Genomic DNA, 10,871 nt, shown 5'->3' with positions numbered 1-10,871 from the left:
AAAGTAGATAAGGAGGAGCATAGTGCCTAAGGCACTTGACTGCTAACAAGAAGGCTGGTGGTTCAAACCCACCACCCACTCCTTGAAAGAAAGGTTGAGCAATCTACTTCCTTAGTGATACTGCCTTGGAAACCCAAGGAGGGGTTGTTATACTATGAGTACTATGAGTCGCTATACTATGAGTCAGTCCAACTTGAGGGCACATAACAACAACAACAGAGTAGATAAGCATTTTAACACAAAGGTAAGCCTTGAAAGCAGCTTCTTGTGTGAGGCCATATCATACTTCACTGGTAGTAATTTAGAAAGGGGTGGGAAACAGAAAATTTCGGCCTAGTTCTTTCTACTAAAAACTGAATACATAATGGTAAGAGGAAGAAACCCCATGAGGAGTGTCCCACACCTTAGAAATTCTGTCAGCTCCTCTACATGTATCAGGGATGGAGGTGGGAAAGAGGATTTGGACTGGCATGAGCCAGTAATTGGGGAAAATCCATCAGGTGTATGATGTGTGTCTTACCTCCACGGCCCAACTCTGAGAACCTCTGTTTAGAGTATATTCAAATAGAAATCCAAAGACTTGTTTTAAATATTTCCTTGTCTTTGACCTTGCTTTACAGTCTACTTTTATCTTCAGGGTCTGGATATCTATCTGTCTGTCTGTCTTTTACCTTATGAAATGTTCCGTTTTGTTGTTGTTATGTGCTGTCAAGTCAGACCCGACTCATAGCGACCCCTCCTTGGGTTTTCGAGGCGGTATCACTACAGAAGTAGATTGCCCAACCTTCCTTCTGAGGAGTGGCTGGTGGGTTTGAACCGCAAGCCTTCTGGTTAGCAGTCAGGTCCCTTAGGCACTATGCCAACTCACTGCCATGGAGTTGATTCCAACTCATAGTGACCCCCATTGGGTTTCCAAGACTGTAGATCTTTACGGAAGCAGACTGCCTCATCTTTCTTCTGCGGAGCAACTAGTAGGTTCAAACCACTGACCTTTTGGTTAAAAGCCAATTGCCTTAACCACTCTACCACCAGAGCTTTGCCTTTCCCTGTGATCCCCCCTCCTACTGAAAGTTTTACAGCCCCAAGGACTTAAGTGTTTTTTCCAAATACAATGGAATCTGATCTGATATCAGAATCCTACAGCTACTGATAAAAAGGGTAATAGCTAAGAAATACTTCAGAACCAAAATTTAAAACATCCTATTGGACATTTTAGAGTCCCCAGGTGGTACAAAACAGATAATGTGCTTGGCTACTGATCAAAGGATGGGGGTTCATATCCACACACAGGTGCCTCAGAAGAAAGGCCTGGTGATCTACCATATTTTTTCACATATGACAAATACGTAAATAACATGCATATAATGCATACAGTGCTCATAGGAAGCTAACCTGTGGGGGGTTGCATAGTTTATAAAAAAAAAAAAAATACAACGTGTACATTACTTGCATAAAAATACAAACCTTCTGAAAAATCAGCCATTTAAAACTCCGTGGAGCATAATTCTACTTTGGCACGTGTGGGAACATGAGTTCGAGTCAACTGACAGCAATTGGTTTATGGAACATTTTGGAAGTCAAATTTTATTGAAGATACTTTATTGTATCTTAGGGCAGAAACAGTTAATATAGGCCAAGTTCTAGTCCATCCTCTCACTATGCTGCATAAAGAACTGCAAAGTATTCCTTCTAGTGAAATATAACCCCACAGTTTATCATTTTCAAATTATTTGCTCTGTGCACATAAGTATTCATCTCAACAAGTATTCACTGGTCTACCTAATCATTTAAGTAATTTTTTTTTTTTTTTTTTAGTCAGAGAGAAAACAGACCACTAACTCAAAATCATTTTTTTCCCCCTTCTAATACAACTCATAGTAAATTTTGATGAATTCTGTTAGAAAATTTATCTGTTTTTTTGTCGCTTCATATTGTTTAGTTACAAGTTGTATTTGGAGCACAGTATATACAAAATTTGTTGAAGAATTTGCTTTTCATTGGCTGGTTCTTGATCTTGTCCGTAAAAACATAGCATCGTATGTTAATTCAGAATTACTGCTAAGGAAGTGCTCAGTTGTTAAGTACAACACTTCAAAGCGATGAGTGAGCCTGGATTATAATAACAAATATGGGATTCTTGTTTTCTTCTTCTGTAGAAACAATTTGTTTTAATGGGATATACCATGAAATCTGTTGAGAACCACAACTCTACAGGACTGACTGCTTTTTCTAGGTCTTGCAAGTTTTCCACCTTTGACAGGGTACAGTCTTAACACATTTCTATCATTCTGTATTAATGGAAAGTATCTGCATTTTCCTTCTCTGACAGGTTTCTTCCTTCCACAAGTTCAGGCTTTTCACAAGTTTTACTCTTCGTGTGTGTTTATGTTTTCTAACAGCTTAATTGAGGTATAATTTATATACCATAACATTGATTTATTTTAAGGGTGCAACTTAATGATTTATTATAAATTTACAGAGTTGTGCAATCACCGCCACCAATTTTAGAACATTTCCAACACCCTAGAAAGAAACATGCAGCCCCTTATGCAGTCAGTTTGCATTAGTACCTGTAGCCCCAGGCAACCACTAATTACTCTCTGTCCCTATTGATTTTGGATAGGTTATATCTTATAACAAGGAGCTCTGGTGGTACAGTGGTTAGGGCATATGGCTGCTAACCAAAAGGTGGTTCAAAACCAGCCGCCTCTCTGTGGAAGAAAGGTAGGACAGTCTGCTTCCAAAAAGATTTGCTGTGAGTTGGAATTTCTCTGGCAGTGAGTTTGAGTATATCTTATAACAACTGGATCCAGAATTAAGACTACCCAATTCACTTAATAAACCAAAAAACCAAATTCACGGCCATCGAGTTGATTCTGACTCATAGCAACCCCCTTTGGGTTTCTGAGTCAGTAAATCTTTATGGAAGTAGATTGCCCAGTCTTCCTTCTGTGGAGTGGCTGGTGGGTTTGAACCACCACCCCTCTGGTTAGCAGTCAAATGCCTTAGGCACTACGCCACCAGAGTTCCCACGATGCCACCAGAACGCCTTAATTCACTTAATATGGGATAAATAAAGTTTTTGCCCCTCCCCCCATTTTTTAATTGTAAAAATACACATAACAAAACGCTTACTATTTTTTACATTTTTATTTGTACAATTCAGTGATATTAATTATATACATTATATTATGTAACCATCATCACTATCCATTTCTAAAATTTCTATCAGCCTTAACAGAAATCGGTGCCCCTTAAACAATAGCTTCCCCTTCCTCTTCCCTCTTGCCCCTGGTAACCACTGATAAACTTTAGTCTCCATACATTTGTATGTTCTAGATATTTCATGTAACTGGGATCATGCACTGTTTATCCTTTTGTGACTGACTGATTTCACTCAGCATAATGTTCTTAAGGTTCATTCATATCATAGCACGTTTTAGGACTTCATGTCTCTTTATGGCTAAGTAATGTTCCATTGTATGTATAAACCCCGTCATGTTTATCCATTCATATATTGATGAACGTTTAGGGTAAACAATCTTTTGGCTACTCAGGTATCTGTTTGAGTCCTTGTTTTTTAAGCTCTTGACCTAGAAGTGGAATTGCTGGATCATAATGACCGGGCACTGTTTCATTCTGTTGTACGTAGGGTTGCTATGAGTCAGAGATGACTGAACGACACATAGCAACAGCAAATGATAATTCTATGTTTAACTTTTTGAGAAACCACAAAGCTTTTTTCCCCACTAGCAACAGATGGGGGTTCAAATTTCTCTACATCTTTGCCAACACTTGGTATTTTATTTTTTTCTGTTTTCCTATAACAGCCATCCTAGTGGGGGTGAAGTAGTTTTGATTTGCATCTCCCTAATGATGGGAGGTCTGGTGGTGTAGTGCCTAAGCCATTTGACTGCTAACCAGAAGGCTGGCAGTTCAAACTCACCAGCCACTCCTTGGAAGGAAGATTGGGCAATTTTCTTCTGTAGTGATACCAGCTCAGAAACCCAAGGAGGGGTCACTATGAGTCAGATCCAACTCAACAACAGTGAGTTTGGTTTGGTTTTGATAACGACAGTGACAGTGTTTCACAGTTATTCATAAGGTTTTCAGTGGCCAATTTTTCCAGCCCTCAACAAGATGGATTGACACAGTGGTTGTAACAATGGGCTCAGGTATAGCAAGGATGGTGAGGCTAGCGCAAGACCAGGCAATGTTTTGTTCTGCTGTACCTAGAGTCACTCTGAGCGACTCTGAATCTAGTCAGAGCCGATTCAGTGGCACCTAACAACAAGTTTTTTCAGAAGTGAATGGCCCTATCCTTCAAGACTAAGATGCACCTGGTCCAAGCCATGGTATTTTCAATAGCCTTCCATAGTGATACTGCCTTGGAAACCCAAGGAAGGGTTGCTATGAGTCAGATCTGACTCAATGGCAGTGAGTTTGGTTTTGGTTTTGGTGTCATACTTTACAGATGTGTGACGCAAATAAAGATGTGGCAGTATAAAAACTTGTAATCATCTGACAAGGACTCTTTTCCATGTTATTTTTGTTGGGAAGGTATGTCACAAGAAGTGGGACATCTTTTCAGTTTTCAAAAACTTGTCAGTAAAAATATTTAACAAATGTTGTAGGTGCTTCTGAAATAGAATCCCTTGATTCACAAGGCACCTTCGTATCTGTAAGCATATTAGTATCAATCCATTTTAGGTGGGAAGGTTCTTACCCACAGATTAAGCTTTAACACTGTTAAGGAAAAGCTAACATGTCTTGGTTGCTGAAAAAACTTTGTAGACATGAGATTTCTTAGCAAAATGTGATGTACTCATATTATAAATTTGATATGGTGGTTTATTCTTATTGTTCAAGGTACCATGTTGTCAGATCCGATTCTTAATGACCCTGTTACAACAGAAAAAAACACTGCCTAGTCCTATGCCATCCTCACAGTCATTGCTATATTTCAGTCCATTGTTGCAGCCACTGTGATAACCTATCTCCTTGAGAGGCTTCCTCTTTTTTGCCGACCCTCTATTTTACCAGCATCATGTTTTCTCCAGAGCCTTGTTCTTCCTAATAACATGACAAAGTAGGAGGGACAAAGTCTTGCCATCCTTGCTTTTAAGGAGCATTCTGGCTGTACTTCCAAGACAGATTTATTCATTCTTCTGACAGTCCATAGTATTTTCAATATTCTTTACCAACACCATTATTCAAAGGCATCAATTCTTTTTCAGTCTTCCTCATCCATTGTCCAGCTTTCACATGCATATGAAGACATTGAAAAAACTGTGACTTGGGTAAGGTACACCTTTGTCTTCAAAGTAAAATCTTAAAAACTTTGAAGAGGTCTTTCACAGCAGATTTTCCCAGTGCAGTCCATCTTTTGATTTTTTGACTATTGTGTCCATAGGAGCTCTGGTAGTGCAGTACCTAAGGCACTTGACTGCTAGCCAGAAGGCTGGTGGTTCAAACCCACCAGCCACTCCTCGGAAGGAAGGTTGGGCAATCTACTTCCATAGTGATACTGCCTCAGAAACCCAAGGAGGGGTGGTTATGAGTTGGGTCTGACTTGAAGGCACATAACAACAACTATGTCCGTGGGTATCGATTGTAGATCCAAGTAAGATGAAATCCTTGACAACGTCAGTTATCCATTTATCATGATGTTGCTTGTTGGTCCAGTTGTGGGGATTTTAGTTTTGTTAATGTTTAAGTGCAATCCATACTGAAGGCTATAGTCTTTGATCTTCATCAGTAAGTGCTTCAAGTCCCTTACACTTTGAGCAAGCAAGATTATGTTATTTGCATATCCCAGGTTGTTAATTAATCTACCTCCAATCCTGACACCAAATTCTTCTTCATATAGTTCACTTCTCAGATTATTTGCTCAGCATATGGACTGAATAAGTATGTTGAAAAGATACAGCCCTGATGCATAGTCAGTAAAACACAGGTAAACATCTTTCTGTTATTCTCTCTCTGCTTTTGGTCGAAATCCACCTGCCATCAGCAGTGCTATCCCTCATCCCATGTCCTCTTCTGAATCTGGCTTGAATTTCTGGCACTTCCCTATCTATGTCCTGCTGCAACTATTAAATTATTGCTAGCAAAATTTTACTTTCATGTAATATTAATGATATTGTTTGATAATTTCTGTACTCTGTTGGATCATCTTTCTTTGGAATGGATACAAATACGGATCTCCTCCAGTTGGTTGGCCAGGTACCTGTCTTCCAAATTTCTTGGCACAGACAAGTGAGCACTTCCAGTGTTGCATCCATTTGTTGAAACATTTCAATGGGTATTCCATTAGTTGCTGGAGCCATGTTTTTCACCAGTGCCTTGAGAGCAACTTAAACTTCTTTCTTTACTACTATCAGGTCTTGATCATATCCTACCTCCTAAAATGATTGAATGTCCACCAGTTCTTCTTGTACAGTGACTCAGGGGAATACTTAACCAGCTCCATTGTTTTTGCTTTCTTTCCACAAGAAGAGTAAATTAATGTATTTTTTTTTCTGTTTATATTTTTATAAATTATAGACTAGAAAATTGCCTGTAATGCTACTTATCTAGAGAACTTTCTTACGCATTTATGTATCTCTTTAAAAAAAAAAATCGTAGTTGATTGCCTCATTCTTTTTCACCGAATATATTGTTGATCCTTTAATATGTAACAGTACTAGAGGTTATGGTGTGTTAGCTTCTAAGATCAGATTGTTGTTGTCATTATGTGCTGTCGAGTCAGACCTGACTCATAGCAACCCCTCCTTGGGTTTCCGAGGCAGTATCACTACAGAAGTAGATTGCCCAACCTTCCTTCCGAGGTGTGGCTGGTGGGTCAGATTGGTGGGTTCAAATCTGGATTCTGCTACTTTCCTTCTTCTCTGACCTTGAGCAACCTACTTTACTGAGGTTTCTTTTATTTAAAATGTAACTAACAATATTTCCTAGGGTTTTTATGAAGATTAAATTAGATAATACATGAAATAAAGTACCTGGTACATCAGGTACTTAGGTAACATTTACGGAGAACTTTTAATTGTTCGTTGTTTTAAAATATAAGAAAGCTGTTATGTCTGTTAAGGTATCAGCTGTTGTTTTCAATTCATTAAAGTTCTGTTTCAAGACCTATATTTTCTTAAGTCTTTAAGCTCAAATAACAAATCTCTTTTATTCATAATAGAAATTTGTAAATGTAAAAACATTTTGTTTGAGTAATCTTTGACTTTCTATCTTTAGCATATTAAATTATTTTAAATATTGAAACCCACATATAAACTTAGATAAGTTTTCTTCAATTTTAAACTGTATTTACAGATTTAATATTTCTAATCTTAAATACTTCAACTGTATAATTGGGCAGACTTACAAATTTAGTAAGCAAAACATTTTTAGGCTGTTCAGCTGAATCTGTATCTATGCTCAGTCATTGGCCACTGCAGCATGTGCTCACTGAGCCACAAATGAGAACTGCTGTGGGAGACTCATGGGAGTGGGTCCTTTCATACTTGTACCTTTTTTATCTAATCTCTCTTGACTATCACAAGGCCTTTCCCATTTTTTTTTTTATTACTATTATTTTTTATCTTAAGGGAGCTCTGGTGGTATAGTGGGTAAGGCATTTGGATGCTAACCAGGTCAGTGGTTCAGACTCACCAGCTGCTCTGCAGGAGGACGATGAGGCAATCTGCTTTCATAAAGATTTACAGCCTTGGAAACCCAATGGGGTTGCATTGAGATGGAATCAACTCGATGGCAGTGAGTTTGGTTTGGAGTTTTGGAATTTTTATTGTGATTTGGCTGAAAGTGTACAGAGCAAATTGGTTTTCCAGTCAGTAATTCACGCACATTTCTTTTGTGTGTGACATTGATTGCGATCTCCACAATGTAACACCACTCTTCCCACTTCTTCCTTCTGTTTACCATTTTCCTTCCTCCTTCTGTTTACCATTTTCCTCCATCCTTCTTTTTTATCCTTTCCTGCCTTCTCGGCTTTATCCCTGAGTAAATGCTGCCCTTTTGATCTCATATAGTTGCTTGTTCTAATAAGTGCATATCTCCCAACTGTTACTATTAACCTTATAGGCCTGTTTATCAGGCCTATCATTTGGCTGAAAATTGAGCCATGGGGGATATTTTAATTCTAGGCTTGAAGGGGGTTTAAGGGTCATAGTCTCAGGGGTTCCACCAGTCTCTATCAGATGAGTAAGTCTGGTCTTTTTTTATAATTTGGAGTTTTGTTCTACATTTTTCTCCCACTCTATCCAGGACCTCCTATTGTGATCCCTTTCAGAGAGGTTAGCAGTGGTAGTCAGTTACCATCTAGTTCTTCTGGTCTCAAGGTTGTGGAGGCTTGGGTTCAATGGTCCATTAATCCTTTGGAATAATCGTTTATTCGGATCTTTGATTTTCTTCACTTTTCTTTGTTCCAGATTGGGAGAGACCAATAGTTGTACCTTAGATGGCTGCTCACAAGCTTTTAAGATTCCAGTTACTACTCATCAAAGCAGTTCTATAACATTGTCTTTCTGGACGATGTTATGCTGATTGGCCTTTATGTCCTCTGAGACTATGGTCCTGAGCCCCCATGACCAATAACTCATTCTCTCAGGGTGTTCGGTTTTGACTAAAAAGTTTTCATAATTTTTCCCCTGTGTGGTCTGCTATATTTATGGATATATTTGCAGCATGTATAGATACATATGTAGAAATATTCTCTGTCAAACCTGTATATACTTGATTTCCCACTCTTTTTTAAGCCATAACCTTTGATATGAATTATTGAGATTTTGTACTGCAATGATCATGATGATGGCACCGGACTGGGCAGTGTTTTTGTTGTTGTTGTTGTACATAGCGTCTCTATGAGTCGGAACCGACTCCATGGCACCTAACACAACAATTCATATCGAATTTTCTATTTAATTGAATACTGTATCCTTCTTATATGTAATATTTATATTCCTATCTTATAGTTACCATATCAACACTCATTAATATCATTAACACTCATTAATAATAATATTAAATTAAAAAAAAAAAAAAACATTTGCCATTGAGTCAATTCTGATTCATGGCAATCCCACATGTACTGAGTAGAATCGCTCCATAGCATTTTCAATGACTGTGACCTTTCACAAGTTAATTCCCCTTTCTTCTGAGGCACCTCTGGGTGGACTTTAACTGCTAACCCTTTGGTTAGTAGCAATCATCTTAATTTCTTTAAATAATCTCTTATCATAGGCTATTAGGTTGTTTCCAAATTTCTCTTTTAAATAACTATGTTGGCAGATGAATAGGTAACCAAACTATGGTACCTTCACACAATGGAATACTGTGCTACATTAAAAAACAATGAAGGATATGCAGATATGTGAATCACCTCACAATGTGGATGAATCTGGAAGACATTATGCTTAGTGAAATAAGTCAATCATAGAAGGACAAATATTGTGTGAGCCCATTACTGTGAAAAGACAAGGGTTTGCTTAAGGAAGAGAACTCACTTTGTAGGTTACCGGGGAGAGGAGGAAAGGAGAGGTGTTAATTTCAGGCTAGTTGAGGACCACACGCTGAGCTGGATAAGGGGAGGGATGGTATGGAAAGAGTCTGTGACAACCATAACATTGGGGAAAGGGAGGACACCGAATTGTGCACATAAGATATAGACGACAGAGGCTAATACCAGTATATCCAAAATACTGCATTACCGTTAACACCAAACATCAGGCTACACAGATAAACACATAGACAACTGAGAAGATCAGATGGGGTCAGTAAACAGGATTATACTCTAGACCAAAGATAGATTCAGCTGAGGCTAATCTTGCACAGATACCAGTGATACAAAATACTGAAAATCCTTACAGAAACAACAGAAGACAGATATGGAGCAATCCCTCACAGACAGCCAGATACCATGGGAGAGAGGTCCAATGGATCTACCGACTCAGGACCATAGTATTGGGGGACCCCAGACTCAATTGGCACAACAAAATAAATAAAAATCTTCTTCCACAATCTACATTGGTGAGTAAGCAACTGGGGTCTTAAAAGCTTTCAAGCAGCCATTTAAGATGCAGCTAATGGTCTCCTATCACCAAAAGGGAAGAAGAGTGTAAAAAACCAAGGGCATTTGGAACCAGTCAGCCCTAGGACATGATGGACCTCAAGACCAGAAAAACTAGATAGTGCCTGCCTTCCAATACCAACCACTCAGGAAGGGTTTGAAACAGGAGATCCTGGATAGAGTGGGAGGAAAAACGTGGAACAAAATCCAAAACCACAATGTGGTCGTTGTTGTTATGTGCCGTTGTGCCGGACTCAAGTCATAGTGATCCCTCCTTGGGTTTCTGAGGCAGTATCACTACGGAAGTAGACTGCCCAACCTTCCTTCCAAGGAGTGACTGGTGGGTATGAACCGCCAGCCTTCTGGTTAGCAGTCAAGTGCCTTAGGCACTATGCTACCAGAGCTCCTAAAGCCACAATAATGTCCAAAATTACTGGTCAGATGGAGTCTATGAGACCCCCAATACTGTGGCCCTGGGATAAACTTCAGGCCTGGAATAAAACTCACTCCCAAGTATTGGCTCTCAGCCCAATAGTAAATAAGATGTACACACAGACCATTCAACCCAGGGTGATGCACCTACCTACTCTACATCCCTTGGAGCAATCGGCCATGAGGCACCAGAGGGGCAACATTCAGAGAGAGGAAAAGCAGGACACACAGGAGTGCATAACTAAGAAGGGCACAGGAAAGTGGGGATGGTTACTGGGAAGGAAGAAGAGGAGAGTGGGTTTGGGTTGGGGATAGTAATTGGGGAATGAAACCAAATGTACACAAAATGTTAAATAAAGCACTA

This window comes from Orycteropus afer, unplaced genomic scaffold, assembly GCF_000298275.1.
Source record: "Orycteropus afer afer isolate SDZICR_OR568_19922 unplaced genomic scaffold, OryAfe1.0 scaffold00071, whole genome shotgun sequence".
Lineage (NCBI taxonomy): Eukaryota > Metazoa > Chordata > Mammalia > Tubulidentata > Orycteropodidae > Orycteropus > Orycteropus afer.
Note: the sequence above shows the minus strand (reverse complement) of the source record.